The sequence below is a fragment of the Glossina fuscipes genome, unplaced genomic scaffold (assembly GCF_014805625.2).
Source record: "Glossina fuscipes isolate IAEA_lab_2018 unplaced genomic scaffold, Yale_Gfus_2 2, whole genome shotgun sequence".
NCBI classification, from domain to species: Eukaryota; Metazoa; Arthropoda; class Insecta; order Diptera; family Glossinidae; genus Glossina; species Glossina fuscipes.
This window is the reverse complement of record NW_023998416.1, coordinates 12,332,389-12,349,973: the sequence shown is the minus strand read 5'-3', so window position 1 is coordinate 12,349,973 and position 17,585 is coordinate 12,332,389. Positions and strand designations below refer to the sequence as shown.

Below are 17,585 nucleotides of genomic sequence, written 5' to 3'. Positions count from 1 at the left end.
TTTTTTTTTTTTTTTTTTTTTTTTTTTTTTTTTTTTTTTTTTGTTTTCTAGAAAATAAAAATTCGAAAAAAATTCCCATAATTGTTAAAAAGTCGCATATGCATGTAATGCACACCAGCGTAGACATTACATTGAACAATAAATATATGTCTCTACCATACAATTCCATCAAATAATTGTATACGAAAGTATTTGTTGTTTATGTAATTTTTCAGTTTTTTGTTTTTTTTTTTTCATTACAATATTCACAGTTGGCAACAGCAATAAGAATAGTATTCAAATGAAATGTAAATTCTATTTTTTTTTTTTTTATTTTTTTTTTTTGAACCAGATTTATTCTTTTTAAGAGAGTTTTGTTTTTAATTAATTTTAATTAAATTTACTTTAACTGTTATTTACTTAATTGGGAAGTCATTATATGATTTTAGATTAGTTTACACAAAAAAGTTCACTAACTTTTAACTAATTAAAACTATTTCTTCAAATTTTGACCTATGGTAAAGGGCGTCGCCCTTGGGGGGGACGACAGAAAGATTACGCAATGCGTCTTTTTATAGAGTTTTTAGAAGATTCGCAAAGCATCTATTAAGCCAATAGAAAAAAATTCACTTTCTGAGAAATCTAGACCATAACACTACTTCCAACTCAAAAGAATCCTAAAAAAATATATTCCGTTCTCGCTGCATAGTGGTTTCCCCTTAAATCCAACAAAGTGAAACCAGAAACAGTTCGATAAGATCGACCAAAAGTTAGGAAAAGATTGCCAATGTTTTTGCTCGATCTTAGACAGAATGTCTTAAAATTATACCGATTTTTCTTTCCGAATTGATATAAAGTGTTTACTGGCCACAATTCTTGAGATATTTTAATGAAGTTCTATACACCAACTTGTGTGTCCGGCCCAGGAACGAACGCTATTGGAAATGTTGCGGGTGGAAACACTTTTTCGACAGCCTATTTTGAAAAGTCTTTGCAACTTTAGAGTAATATAGAGTATTTGATAGCGGTCGAGGGTCGATTTATTTCGTAAAAACTAATTTGTTTCGTCAGTTTTACGGATCTTATCGAAACTATGAACTAAGTGTGAAACAATAGCCCTGCCATTCACGGCCTGACTTCCTTTTTCGAAAGCATAACAAAGAAAGAGTGATCGGTTATTCTGTCAATACGATATATATAACATTTAATATATTTTATTGTAGAAAATCCTGTCACTCTGTGCCGGTCATATATCTTATTCTACGTATTTTCCGTGCCCCAATTAAGTTGGTTTTCAAGGTAAACGTGACGAGCGACGTAGAATCACATTATATCCCAAACGACGATTACGACCGAAAAGGTCGTAACTGGCAGATAAGGACAGACAGCGGACTTGCTGGCTGCTGGACTAGGCAAACATACTTATACGTATACTTTATATGGTCTCTGATGCATATTTCGATGCATTAGAAGTATTTGACAAAGTTAATACAAGCATTGCAGGGATGTAAATGCTTCAATCCGATAACGTCGTCATCGATAGATGGGTTGCATTAAAACTTTTGCTTTATTGTCTTAATAAAACGCAGCAATCTTTCGTAGTACAACATTAACGTAATATTTCCGACCAATAGCACGATGCGCAAAATGCAAGGTATGACGATCGTTCGACTTCATTCCTTACATACTCCTATAAATATTAAATGAAATTCTTACAAACAAACAGTCTCGGTTTCTAAGGAGCGACGCATAAATTCAGATCGTTCTCGACAACGCTACATCAGAACTTTTAACTTTCTCATGGGCACAAGAACGTTCAATTCGTAACTTGTCGGTATGATTACTGCATCCGCAGAATAATCTCAAATACTGAATGTAAATGAAGCGGTTTCCGAACCCGTTTTCCTAGAACGCGAAACTAGTCTGCCGTGTTATAAGGGGTATTAACATAGATTTCGTGAACTATTGATTGAGTGGGTGAATGGTTTGTGATGCCGATTATTATATTCAGACATAAACATTGCGGACGTCGTAAAGTATACGGATTTTCGACACAACTTAATTAACACTGAACCACTACATGAACCTGAGAGTCGATTGGATCGAGTATTTCCGTTTGTCCATACATTTTCCGTTTTTCTTTTGAACACTTAATAGAAAGTGATAAAGAGGAGAATAGAAAAGCTGCGAGTCGGTACTATCTCGTGATTTAACGCAATATATATTCACACTCATCGCCTTTGTTGGAAAATAAAAAATAAACTATAAAAGTGAATATCTGAAAATGTCGATAAAAACGATCTACAGCTTATAAGAGATAAATGATCTAAAATTTTGCAAAAGCATGAGAATTATGTGATGAGTACTCAGAGCAGAACAGTATTTAGACCGACATAAATTGTATATGTAGTGGCTTGTGATTTGAATGAGCAAACAGCATTCTTGTCTAAATTAAAAATTATTTCTTACCTTTTAATTATCAATTTTGTTAATTTGTTCTTATCAAGTTTTTTTTTTAATTTTATTTTTTTATTTTCCTTCTTCGTTTTTTTTGTTGGTAGTAAGACAGAGAAAAATGCAGCTGGTACTAGGCTTGTGTTTTTCTTTATTTTCTTTTTTCTATATATTTGTGATGATTAAATGTTATAATATAGGTTTTAAATAATTTTATTTAATTAAGAAGAAAAAATTTTTTTTTCTAGTAAGCGCGTTGAGAAAATTTTTCTTTTCGTTAATTTTTACACAGATGAAATTTATTTTTGGTTTTTTTGTCCTTTTATTTTTTTATTTGCAGTTAATATTTATACACAAATCTTAGCCCTTTTGTTTTTTTTTAGAAAATAATTTATTTAGTGATTATTATGTACTCTTTTAAATTACACTTATATTTAGTTTATTTGCAATTATTTTTTGTTTTCTAGATTTTCACAGATATCTTGAGGACTGACTTTGTTTCAGAAATTTACATTTAATTATAATTATTTTTTTTTTTTTAGTTAAATTAAATTCACATTTTTTTTTTTTTTTTTTAGTATGGATTTTTATTTATTTACTTTTAATTTTACTTTTACATTTTATTAGCACAGCTCAACTTTATCTTTAAAAATTTTTTATAAGTCACACTAGTTTTTATTTACTTACTTAGATTTACAAGTTTGAGAATTGAGTTTTAAAGTTTCTATTCATTTATTTGCCTTAAAAACTGCTAAACTTGCCGTATTTACTATTTATTTATTTATTTTTTTTATTTAATTTTTTTTTTTTTATACCAAAAAAACCTTCATTGATAATTATCACAAAAACAGATTGACTGAAAAGAAAAATGAAAGAAGAAAAAAATTAGTACAAAAAATATATTAAAAATTATAATAAGAATGAAAAAGATAAATTAATCCTAACTTTAAAAATAAAATTACAGAACTAATTATTGTGGTTTTCTCTTTTCTCTTTTTTTGTGGTATAGGGAACATCACTCAGTAAATTCATAGGATGGCATATGAATTTCATCGTCATTGACGTATTCATACGATTTTTGGATGATAGCAACTTACAAAAGACACCGGTTTTGTTTTTGCAAAACAATGAACGAATGTGAATTTCCTGTGTAGGCTCTCTAAAGCGACTGTAACTTGTACTTGTCTGATACATTTCTTTTGAAGCTTGGTACTCTCCAAAAACCATATGGATTCGTCAATACTCATCCTACACGTCTGTATAATGAGTGATGTGTTATAAAAACAAAAGTGAAAAAAAGCCTGAAACAGAAAGAGTCACTGAACTTGAATGTGGAGAGAAATGGGTTTTGCAAAAACTATTAATTAGCTAACAGGTTTTTGCTACTACACTACACATTTCAGCTTAAAAAATAATATAAACATACTTTCGACATTGAATATACACTGCCTTAAATTAATTGATAAATTTACTGCCGTCTTTAAATGCTTTCAATTTTTATTGTTTTATTATGATGCATAGCTCAGTTTTAATGTCTGTGATTGGAAAACACTTCTCTTAAGAAACACACCGACAAGGATGGCTAAGTAGCTTCGAAGTGTTGCATTAACTGAAGGCTCGGTACAATGTCGCACAGATGCACGGGCATGTGGGCAGACGGACAGACCATTTTGGTGGACATATAGCAAGTGCTTCTGGATCTTGCATATATTCGCATAAATTCAATATACCCTTGTACTACGAATGGTGTAGAGTAGAAAAACACGCTTTGCCTAATCTTGATAACGGTAAGGTTGAAGGCTTGATGTATTAATACATTGTTGTAGATTTTAATATTAAACCAATGTGCTTAGATTTTTTTCATGATTCTGGTATAAAACTAAATGTCGTACAAATATCGTATCGCGAAGATGATTAACTAAAAAATACGGAAAGTTTTGAATTTGCAGTCGGAGTTTTAAAATCGGATAAGAAAAGTAAAAAAAAAAAAAAATTCAACTTCAAATTTAAAGGAGTAAAACCTTTTTGACTTTTGAAGTTGTTATATCCAAACTTTAAGCGCCTGGTAACAAAATCGTATATGTGTCGTATGTCGGTACAAGCTTTTATTGTTGGCACTAACAGTCATTTGAAATTTCAGGGAAGTTTTAACCAGTAATAAATTTATATTCGGCTGGACCGGAATCTCGCGTAACCACCATCATTACGATCTTTAGCGCCGCATGTTTTCATTCGCGATTATAAAAAAGTGAATGACATAAAATTTATCTTCATTTATTTCTTAGTCCACAGAAAGATATTATAAGGAAAAATTAATGGATTACGTCGTAACGACCGCAGCTAGCACACTTAGCATGTCGAATTCTACTCTCTCCTCAAAGTAAATATGGAAAATTTCAGCTTTTGATCTCAAAATCCATAAAATTTTTGCTGAACAAAACGGAGTTGTATGCAGTTTGCGCCTGTGCTCTAACCAATTTGGTCCGTTTTCAATACCAACTTGCGAGCAGAAACTTCCAATGTTTCTATCAAATTTGAATTCAACATCTTCATTTTTTGCGGTCAGACAATGGCGGACAGACATGGCTTAATCAGTTCAAAATTTTGCGCTGACCAAGAATACATATACTTTATGGGATCTCTGAAGTTTCCTTTTGGATTGTTGCGAACATTATGACGAAATAAGTATACATCTCATCTCTCGGTGGTGGATAGAAAAACTATGAAAGCATTTTCCAAAATGGGAAAATGTATTATGCAAAAAACTCGTATAAAATTGCTTTTAAAATATTAATAAAATATTTATAGTCATTAAAACGATTGTGCTAACTAACCATTTATCTTAAAAAAAGAAAGAGTGTAGCGCTCATCCTACTTTTACTCCTAGAATTTAATTGTTTAGTATAACTAATTTATAATTGCAACAATAACAATAATAGTTAATGAAAATATTCGTGTTGATGATTGAAAGTTAGGAATGTGTTATGGCATAGAGACAACAATGCGATCTAATGAAGTGATGAAAACAACCACATAAGAGCAAATAAAAATTCAGTGTCATTTGGAAAATCTTTTTCGGCTACCGTCATATTGTTTATTACCTAATAAGGAGTATTAAGCGTTCAGATTTATGAAAGAATTTTTTGGCTTATGCTCCACAATAATCAAGTTTTTCTGAAATTTACTTCCTAGACTACTCTTTTTCTTCCCGTTAAAGGAACCGCTTCTTAGTATTTCTTTGCAATCAATAAAAGCAATTAATTCGAGATAGCTAACTGCTTTAAAGGAAAATTGCCATAGATCCTGCAATATATGAACTAAGAGATCGAATTCTTTTACAATTAAACGGAATTCGTACCAACTTAATGTAAAAAACGTTTACATTGATATTGTGAGCTCGCCAACGACAATATTAATTGAAAATTGAAAATGAATTAAGAGCTAAAGATGTCATATTTAATTGTAAAAAATTTCGATTTCGGTAGGATTTTTGCTCAGAAAGATTTCCTCATATTAATTTGGTCATGGCTTTTGCAAGCGCTTAAAGAGCAATAAATGTCTGGCCAACTGCCCAATCTCTGTTTTTCACCTCTGAATTGAAACTGAGTGCATATGACATGTCACTTGCGAAAGCCTACAGCCATATGTTTCTGTCCATTCCTCCGAGTTCTATTTTTCATTTCTGAACTGAAACAAAGGGCATATAAAAAAATGTAGATCCACAAGGGAATTAATAGAAGCTTCAAATTTCTTACCAGACATGAAATTAAAATTTAAAAGAAAATGCAACGCATTTCCATTCAAGAAAAAGTTACTTAGATCCGAGTTTAGACAAACGGAACAAAGCTGCCTAAGCAAACTTGCACACTGAACTTTTACGTGAAATCACTACTTTGAGCTAAATAAAATATAAAAAAATCGAAAAAATAAAATATTAAACATTCATTAAGAAGAGGATTAAAAAAAATGACGCTGTCTCAACTATTCACTTTTACTTTATTTTTTCGTGATATATTAAAAACAAGAAAATTAAAAAAAAAAAAACCTAATTATGAAGGGATTGGTTCTGATCCATCAGTGGGGATTTTACGTAGCCCTAAACGTGTTGGTTCATCGAATTTCGTTACGGTTGCATTTTGCATATGAAACGCAAAAAATACATAAGCAGACAGACGGAAAGACTGACAGCGAGCAATACGACATAGTCAGACCTAAAATTAACATAATAAATCGTAACTCTAAGATATCTCGAATTATTCTATTTATTCGATACAGAATCAACGTAAACCGATATAACCTTGTATCGCATATATAGTGTGAGGAGCCGAGTATTAAAATTAAGAAATCAGAAAGCCAACGTTTCTAGTTTTTTTGAAAATTTGTCAACCAATTCTGATGACATATTTGTTAGCAAAAAAAAAAGAAAAGAAAAACCAATTTTCGCTCAATTCAATCTTAAGACGAATTTTCTTATGCATTTTCGAATATTTCATTTTTCGATTTTATTTTTTTCTCACTTTTTCAGTTTCTTTTTATGAAAAATTTTGTAAAACATGTTACAATATGCAAAAGACTTTTATGACTAAATTGATGACAACAACGCTTAGATAAGTTCAAAAACCTGAGAAAATAAATATTTGTAAATATAAAAATATTTTTGCACTTTCTATTTTCAAATTATTTATAACTCAAAATGATTATAAGAAATTCGTAAAATTTTAACTGGTGACACAAGACTAACAAAAAATGTTGCTTTAAAAACGTGGTTTTCAATGAATGAATAAAAAAAGTGGATTGAAAACTCGGGAACTGAACACACTTAAGAAAGGCTAAAATATATTCACTTGTTAAGAAAAAAAATTGCATATACGTTCACTTATAACCAATTTAGCGCGACGATGAGGGATACTTCACACACAACGTAATTTGTTTCTTAGATTTTTTTCCATTGTAAGATTCATTGTGCATTCGAAAAAGAAAGAAAACCTGGATAACACATAACGTGCTTACGTAAAGATTTCCATGGATTAATTTGACCATTTCTAATACTGAGCTTCAAAAGACAATTATAAATAAATTCAAACACTACTCAACCTCGCGCCGCTTTATTTTATCATATAAAGAGGTTTATGGTAAAGGAAGCGCTTTTCTTGCATTTGCAAAATTTAAAAATTTTATAAAATTTACTTTAAATGTGGGAGAAGAAAACTCTGTATGCCTGGATGAAGATATTTGATTACTCATATCGCTTTTAAGCCAAAAAACAAGAAAACTAGAAAATGGGTTCTAAACGTTTTCGCTCTTATTTTCTAAATAAATAATTCACAATTTTCAAGGCGATCATATTTTTTCCTCGTCTTCTTTAAAAAGTCTTTGTAAACGGTTATCTTAATTTTAAAGTCGATCTATATTAGTTGTAGATTATTAAAGTCCATATTATTAAAATTAACATGTTCAAATTTTGCTGCAATTAAGAGAATCTATTTTAACTTCCACGATTACAGTGGTTCCAGTAATACCTATTAGATGGACGCAGGGACGAGACGTCACACGATGGTCGAAAATGAATTCATTTTGTAGAATCACTAATGCATATAAGCAATCGAGTAATCTTTCATAATTCAAAAAAGACTTAAGGGACGAATTGCTTAGAATTGTATCGGGAAAGGGATTAGTGTTTATAGAAAGAACTTCAACTTACTACTACATATTGTTGTTGATTCGCGGAATTTGCTTGAAATGTTTTTCAATAAATTTCTTTTTTCAAGTCACTTCTTTTCAAAATATTTTTTAGTTTTAATTATTTTACATAATAGACGCAGAAGAAAAAAACTTGTGCAACATGTGTTGTAAAAATTATGGAAAAACTCAACCAACATGACTATGCCAAACACTACCACAATATTTAACGATGTCTACATAAATTACCAATAAAAGACCGGATTTGTAGGTAAACCGCATAGAAGTACAAAAATAAAGTAAAAAGCAAAACCAAAAAAAAAAAAAAAAAATAATCATTTCATTTTTTATTACAACACAAAAGCCAAACGAACAGCAGTGGCAAGCCTTTTAACCAAACTGAAAAACAACTTTTTTGTTGTTGTTTGGTTTGAAAATTTCTAAAGATTTTTTTTTTTTTTTTTTTTTTTTTAATTTAAATTTTAAAATTAATTTTTTTTGTTAGTGAGTTTATCATGCAAACAAGAATACAATTAAAAATTTATATATGAAAACTAAAGTAAAAAAAAAAAAATACCTTAAAAACCAGTTTCATGTTAAAGTTCGTTATTTAGATTTTAATTTTAGGCTTGTTTTACACATAGAATACTACTAAAAAATTTGTTATTCGTGAGTTTTTATTTATGTGTGCATGTGTATTTGTGTTTAAGTGTGTGTGTGTGTGTGTGTGTGCGTGTATATAATGGCAACAAATACTAAAGTTTTTCTTATTGTTTTTATTTTTATTATTTTATTTTGTATTAGATTCGCTATTATATACTCTATATAAGGGTTATTTGGAAAATTTTGTAAAATAACGAAAACCGAAACTGAAAAATTTTACACTTTACACACACTCGAGAACTTTTTGGATGACTACACGGTAAAGAATGTTTATATCCTGCTTATCTAGTAGAGGCACGACCGCACGCTTCGCTTTCTTCGAAGCTAATAACTATACCGGCAATGCTTAGCCAGCGACGAAGGCTCGGTGCACACTAAACTGCTCTGCCTCGCGCTAGTATCAGTCACTATAATAATATTTCAATAACAGCTGGCTGATTAACTGACGTAGTTCTGTTATTTGCTCAGACAACTGTTATCAGCCGTTAGATCCTGGCGCACGTGCAAACAATTTTCTATTCCTTTTTATACTTTACCCAGCCAGGCTGGTAGTCAGTTGGATGGATGGCTGGCTGGCTGGCTGGCTGGCTGGCAGGCAGGCAGGCTAGCTGGCTGGCTAGCTAGCTACCTTAACACGAATTTGCAAAATAACATTTAAAAGTATTCCCCACACAATAAACAATTCCGGCCTTATAATTCCAACACACCAACAAACATGCAAACACGACGTATGTTTGTGCTGCTTACATCGGCAGAGAAATGCTCGATATAAAGATGATAAAAGAAGAAGACTTTAGGCGTGTAAGTAGCAGAGGTCGAGCAGAGAACAGACGTTTCAATACTACCCCCATCTAGCCTGAAACTTTAAAGCAGCAGCTGTAAAAGTTACAAGGGTTCGAATAAGAACAGCTGAGTTTTTGAAGGTTACATGCACGAACGCAACATTTTAACAGTGTGCAAAGAGCGCATGTCACATCTCAGTAATCAGCCGGCAACATGTGACCAGACAACAGCTGTATATATAGCAAAATAATTATTTAATACGTTGATGATGAGAAAAAGGGGCGTTTTAAAACATTTGTGCAGTAACGACAAAACAGCTGTAGTTTTTGGCAGCAGAAACTACAGAGATGTGAATACCACCCTTCACCCCCACTCAGTTACTCTGCTACTGCTACTGCGCCTGCTGCTCCTGCTGCTGCTTATATCAGCCAGCGAACAGCTGATGTATTATCCCACCATGACTCTCTTTCTTTCAATTCTTTACTCTCATATGTTAAGCTTTTACTTTTTCCCATTTGCAGATTCACAGCTGTTTCATATCATTCTCACTAAACAGCTGATTACTGGAATAATAAATGCAAAAAAGATGGTGATTTTTTTTTTGCACTTTTTATCACTCGTATGCTCTGCAATTTTAACAGCTCAACGCCTCTCTCGCTTCACTTCTCTCTCTCTCTGGCTTTACTCATATACATTTTGCTTTTTGTTTTTTTTTTTTTTTTTTTTGCTTCGTGAGGGTAACCTTTAAACTTTTTCCTCTCTTTATGTTTTTGCATTATTTGTTGTTAAGTAACCCCCTTTCTGAGCTATAGGCCCTCTGGAATAATAGAAGGTATTACTTTGACTTCATTTTAAAATGGGGGGGAGGCGTTCATTACATCGGTACGGTGAAAGAGGGCTATGTGCATACGCATACTAATGCATATACATATATTTACGTACGTATTGTTCTTGCCAATATTTTGTATGTAAGTGTAATATGGTTTAGTAGGTTTCATGGATATTACTCATTGTGCACATTGAAAATATTTAACATCACTCTGCCGCTCTCAAGCTAAGAACTTTCTTTCTTTTGCATTTTGTTTTTTTTTTTTATATCTTATTCGTTCGCATGTGTATGTTCGCTCTTTTTTTGGGCGAAAAGTTTCTATTCAAAAATAAATAAAAATATATAGAAAAACTTTTTTGGAAGAAGATTCTACATACATTTTTCATCTCATTCTTGATGCCACCATATTATATTTAGACCTCTGGTAAATACATATATACATATAGTTCGCGTACATAGATATATAGATACATAGATATGTAGATATTTAGATATCTATATATATATATGTATATGTTTTTATTACTTTTTATAAAGTGTTTTTGTAGTAATCAGTGGAAATTGCAAAGTTAAATTAGAAAAATAAAACACAAACAGCTCCCTTGAGGCTGACAGTTGAGTTGAGATATATATATATATACATATATATATATATATATATATATGAATAGAGGGCGGTTAAGATATATAGAGGCAGAGAAACAGAGAAAGGAAAAATAAATAAGAAAAGTGTTAAAGAGAATAACAAACTACTACAACTACTGCTATATTGCTAGTACAAAAACGCCGTCTATGGTTTCATTGAGCGTGTATATACATTTGTGTGTGTTTGTACATTTTTGTACAGGGAAAGAACGATTTAAAAAGAAGAGTCATATTTAGTTTAAATGCAAATAAAGTATAATTTACATAAAATCAAACCAAAATGCATCTTTAAAAACTTAGTCTCTGTTAGACAAAAAAAAAAAAGCATGTGATGAGGTAACTTGGCAAAAAGCCATTATCTACATCATGCATTATTCTTCTTGAATATTTTGTTGCTGTTAAAGTCGAGAAAGGTAAACTACTTATATACCATAAGCATTCGCATATAAAACTGAGCATTCAAGCCATTTATGAATCCTTTTTAAGGTGCATTTTCATAGCTGTGAACTTACCAAACTAATCCCAAAGAATTTCCGCTTTACCACTTTAAGGTGGTTTAAAATTCTTAAGCAAATTTATTACATATACTATCCACTGTAGTACAAAATATTAAACGGATTCGTTCCTTTACTCTTAGCTCAAATGAAGACAAGAAATTATAACAAAATGAAAATTGACTTTGTGGGAGATAGCCCAGAATTTTGTGGTGTCCAACAGACAAAAGTCCATTAAACTATTATCATTGCCCAACCCAATGTTCTTTTATGTTTAAGAAATCCTGGAGAGAAGATTTTAGATATTTTATATCATATCATCATCATCATCATCACATCATTATCATCCTTCAAATCCTTCATTCTTCCGCTGATAGAAAGATGAGATTGTAACACAGGTCGGATCGGTTAAGCACCCTTTTTAAGCGACAATTAATTAGACATCACTTAGGTTGCCTTAAAATGCAACTTATCGTGATATGAAAGCAGTTGAAAACAATTTCTCTATGGCTCTATTAAGCCACAAAAATGTTCACGAACATGAGTAAGAATTTTGCAGAGAAAGGAGTCACGTTACTCAACAATTCGCCTGCACGAGTAGTCGGGTAGGTAAGAATAATGACTTCAGAGTTCGTGGGTTCATATCTTAACGCGATGTGACCACATTTGGTGGGACGTGGCTCATTGTAATCTTTTCACTTGTTTTAATCAACTACATAAAGCTATTGTTCTTAATGCTCAGAAATACACAAAAGATATTTCACTTAGTGATTTCTTGATCGATGTGCTCAGCGCTGGGTCTAATTAGTTTGGCTATTGGTTATCTAAACCCTCAAGTACTATAATGGTGACTGAAAGTTTTTCCCGTTATTTTTCAAACGTCTTAATTTTTTTTCGTGTAAAACTTTCTTAATTTATCCGTCCACCTACCTTTCACTTCAACACCATTCGCACAACTCTATATGCACCAAGGGAAACAAACTTTATAACGTCCAAATGTATAGACATGATTGGAAGGTAGAATAACTCCCAGATATGTTCGATAGACATGCAATGAACTCACGCGTATTGTCTTGTTAATTTTTGATATTAAAATTCGATAAAATCAAATCAACCTATCAAGTTATTAAGATTTTGATTTGAAATAGATAACTAAAATGCATAACACGTCACTTATTTATTATTATTAATTATGTGGGCAATTCGTACCGCGACCAAGAAGATCTATTCTACATTCCCGTGCCCCTAATCATCCAGTCTTAGGATTCATATGAATACCGCCACAATTCTTCGTTTAAGGCACCTAACGTGTCCTACGTTATGAAATGTTTGGGAAACACACTGTGTCTGATTCTTCAGATAGCCTAACATTCACATAGAAGATGATAGGACGTCTGCCTCGTCTCTTGCCAGAATCTGCATGAATCGTTATCGGACATACACATGTTTTTCAGGTGGTACCTGGGGTAATTATGACCTGCGTAGAAGCCTGTAACCAAACCTACGTCAGTTCTTCTTAGATCCAGTAGTCTATGTGCCATACCGGAAGATTTTATGAATCTTTTTGCCTGCGGCTTTCCTGCAAATTCCTTGCAATGACAATGGTACGCCAAAGAAAAGTTCGGGGCCTATTCTGGTCCGTCGGACTCCACTGTTGGCTACACAGTCAGCCCTTTCGTTATCCTCAACACCCGAATGGTCAGCCACCCATATTAGGTGCACATCATTGTGCCTGCCTCCCTTATTCAGTTTTTGAAGGCACTCGAATATAGGTATAGATGTTACCATTCACCCTTTTAGGAACTATAAGGCGGCTTGACTGTCAGAGCAGACACCGCCTGCACTGCCTTCTAAAGCATTCAGAGGCACATGCTGCGATATCATAGACTTGTACTTGGAATTTTGAGAGACTATGACCCATTGGTATGGCCCACCGAAAACTCAGGCCACAAACCGCATCCCCAGTTTTGCCATTTTCCAATTTTGAACCGTCGGCGTACCATTTCCTTCTTTCCATCCCGATTTCAAAAGCTTGACCGTTTCTGCCCGATCTCGCCGGTATGGTCACTCTGAACCGGTGGAAAAGTGTTAGCGTTGCGACACAATGGTCCAGTATCTTGACAAAGGGTTTTGGTTTGTCGATATTCAACAATCTAAGTGCGCTTAGGCAGGCGCTTTTTTTTATAGCAATAGAAAGAGGTGTTACGCCCAGCAGCGCTTCCGGTACATTCGAGGGCCAGGATTTTATCGCCACGGTCAATGCAAACTTATGTTGATTGACAATCCTCGGAAATTCTAATTGCCGTACTATGCGGAAAAAGTATTTATTATACTGTACGACATATAACCCTTTAAAGGTCATTGTCTCTGTTTATAGATTTCACTACATTCATAATCAACAGAAACAAAGTTCTAGGCCACTAAACAGGTTTTATTTTCTTTTTTGTGCTGTGCGTCTCACTTGTCAAATGCTACGGAACTATGACAGAAGTAGTAGTAAATGCACTAAATATACTAAAAGAGAAAAAAGGAAAATTGTTCGAAAAGCAAAGAAAACCCCAATAAAAATAACTTAACGTCAATTGCCGGAACGTTATGTCAGAAACAAGCAGAACTAGAAGAGAAAGCAAAGAAATGTATGCAAACACTTAACGCTTAAATAAAAACTACGTTGAGCACAGTGCGGTACAAAACAAACACAGGCACACGACAGAAATGGAAAGAAAATATTGACAACGTTCGAAGAAGGGATCAGAAACGGGCGAAGAATGAAGTGTGTAAGTTAAAAAGGTGCTGAACATAAAATACGGCAGAATAAGTAAATACCGGTTAAGCAGAAGACAACGCGGACACATGCACACATAGATTTCAATTTTCGGCTTAACCGGGTAACTGACTGGCTAGTAGCTGCGCGTGTACACAAAGCAAGCATGCCAAGTTGATTTTTACACTATTAAACAATCGTCTGGCCCGCTTCGGTATAAATAGTAAATTTGCTTTTAATACAAGTACGAATGAAAAAAAGTAAATAGAGACGAATTGTACACAAATGAGCAGAAGTTCTTTCCACATTTTTTTACGTGTCGGTGTGCTAGATTTGTCCTTACGGCTGTTACTTATAAATATTAATTTGAAATTCGCACACTGCCAAAGAAGCGAAACGTCGGGAAGAAAGCTGAAACTTCCCATATAAATTTTCAGATGATAGTCGTAAGCCGGCTTTGAAAAGAATGCGCACCGTTCCCTATAGCTACTACTACTCATCTTATGAAACTTAAAACTCGTATGAAATGTTGGTCTGAGGTGCTTTAAAGCAATTCAGGAGTGCTATCTAAAATTTTAAAAGGAAAATGCATGATATTCGCATAACACAGACGATGGAATGAAGTTTACGGCCTGTAGTGGATGTGAAGGCAAAAATTTATGAAAATATTCTTCTATCGCTTTTCTCTCAGAATATTTTCCAAACTAAATTATTGATTTGGTGAAGTGTGAATATCACACTTTTCCTTGTTGTTCCTTCGTATCATATGAACAACAAGATGAGGTAATAACTTTCATTTCCAAAAGATAGAGCAAATGCGACTTTAATCGGAAATAAACACAAGATTAGCATTTCGTAACAAGAAAAGTGCTTCACAATGCATCTAAATACAAAACTCAAATTTGTTCGTAGATGGTCCGACTGTCGTGTTTTTGTATAACATACTTAGTACTAGCCTACGTCGAAACGTAAAAATACTTTAATTTTTAGCGAAAATGTCGAGACTTGCATTTTTTTTTTTGCCCAAACGATGCAAAAGGAAATCGTTTTCCCATTTTAACCTTGCTGGGGTAATATATTGACTTATTCTATAAGAACCTCATTTGCAATCCCGATCATAGATCCTGGCGTACTGTTCACATCGGCTGCGATATTGACTCATTTGACATGGCAATATTCTTGGTTTGATGGTTAACATTAAACGCTACCAACAACAATTAATCGATTTGAACAGTTCGTTATTACAAAAACCAGCGAAATATTAAAACATGTAACAAACATTCATTAGAACGGTTTATCCATTCACAGGCAAAATCTTTTCTTGCAAAAATGAAGGAAGACGGTTCGATGACTGCTTTGACTCAAAGAGAGCAACAGTGTTTTGCAGAAAAGTGTAGCTAGTGGGACGCAGTATATCAGCTTCATGCATTCGACCTCTAAAAACATTTCAATTGCATATTTGCATATCTAATACATGCCTTTTAAAAATTTTAAAGTAAATTATTTTATTCAACATCAGCTATGGGACCATAATTGGGCCAATGGCACAAGGCTGTAATGCACGAATTAGTCTCTACGTTTGCTTACTGTTTTTTTTTTTTTTTTTCTGGCAAATGTTATATCAATGTTGTTTCCAGCTCTATACGTACTTCAATTTTTAAGGACCGTGAAAATTCTAAAAAATCTCGTACAAATCAATTCAAATGACAACGCGCGCCTATGCGATTGTGTAAGCACATTTCCTAGAGTCCGCAATTGCTAATAGGATGTAGTTTTCCCCTAATTCGCAGAGTGGCCGACACGATAGAAAACTTTTATAGATTTTAAAAAAGCGACCAATCCTTTACAATCCCCAAAATATTAATAAACATACGAGTAAAAACACGGGACACGGCTTACTATTAAATTCCCTACACCCTGCGCTTCACTTAATACAATTATTCACATAACGACATGAATTGCATATTATAAAGGGAAACGATAGAAAAATTAGTCCGATCAGACCAGTTTGCAATCGCGTTTGCCCTTGAATCAAAAAAAAGGCGTTGCATCAAATTTTATTAAAATATTACGATCTGTAACAAAAAAAAAAAAAAAAAAAAAACGGGCAGAGGGATATACAAGCTTTAATGGTTCTGAATCGATCTGTATAATAAAAGCTGGGTCTATCTCAAGTCTTTCTGGGTGTTGCATACATCTGCAAAAATTTGATATAACCTGATAGACCAAATGGATTTATTTAAGCTTATTTAATGATGTCAGTCTGACGGTCCGTCCCTCTATTCACTCACGGCGCATACGTCTTTGTAAAAATGAGGACAATTTTTTATAACATTTTAAAGAAAATCTGCTTAATGCTTTTGTAGAGGGCGCTATAAAAAAATCATCCTTGGAAAATGTATCAAAGCTTTATGATATACATCGAGAAATAAATGAAAACATTTAGAAGAATAATAAACATGGGGATATTTTCGAAATGCGCATAATTCAATACGATTCGCGTAATACACAACGCATCTTGTTACGATAAACTGGTACTGGTTCGCAATCGATTCCGCCGTTGGTTAATCTTTTGCTACCGTCGGTGTGACGATGGTCGTTTAATCAGTAGCTTGTAAACACCGCGATAGCCACATATATACGATTGGAACTCTTTTCCCAATTTCAGACTTCTTGATATATATTTTAAGAAAATGCTTTTCGAGTTTGCCGCAAAGCTATGTTTCTTGCATATGTCATATAGAACCCGTCTCCTTTTGTGCGTCTACATGCTTTGTTGAGTTATTGATAACGTCCTTATCCTTATCCAAAGTGAGTCTTTTCTTAACGAATTCGATCAATCTTGAAGACGTAATTACAGCTTATAAATGAAATTGTGACTGAAGAATTAGAGAAGACCTAAACTTCCTAAAGTGACTTTCGAATTCACGCTACTCCGAAACGCTTTGCATTCATCAATAAAAACAAATCCCAATAATATTAAGTAACTAACTTTCAGTTTTGTTTCTTTCTTCTGCTGTGTTAACTTTTTTTTTTCCTCCTCCGTTGCCTAGTTTTGTGACAAGCCATGGCAAGTTTACTGCCTCTAAAAGGTTTAACTTCAAGCAAACAAGAACAAAAAGACAATAAAAAAAACCTTAATGTAAAAATTGAAATAAAGATATAGAAAGCGATAAGAAGAAATAGCAAAACACCAGCATCATCATTGACAGCTAATGCAGCTGTGTACGCTGCTTCGTAGACTGGTTTTCTATGTTTACTTTTTTTTTGTATTTTTTTTTTTTGTTTTTTTTTT

General features: G+C 33.1%; 1 long non-coding RNA gene across 3 annotated transcripts in view; it reads right to left on the bottom strand.

Moving 5' to 3' along the window:
- Window positions 1-3,217: 3,217 nt before the first annotated feature.
- LOC119633488 overlaps window positions 3,218-17,585 on the bottom strand; it is a 22,945-nt gene continuing 8,577 nt past the window's right edge. Inside the window, exons 1-2 of one of the 3 annotated variants that reach the window (XR_005246874.1) lie at window positions 9,007-10,179; window positions 3,218-3,289 (exon numbers count right to left, since the gene is read on the bottom strand). This is a non-coding gene — a long non-coding RNA (uncharacterized LOC119633488). Of the gene's footprint in view, window positions 3,290-8,689; window positions 8,837-9,006; window positions 10,180-17,585 lie in introns of those variants that run through there. The other 2 variants (XR_005246872.1, XR_005246873.1) reach the window with 2 other exon arrangements.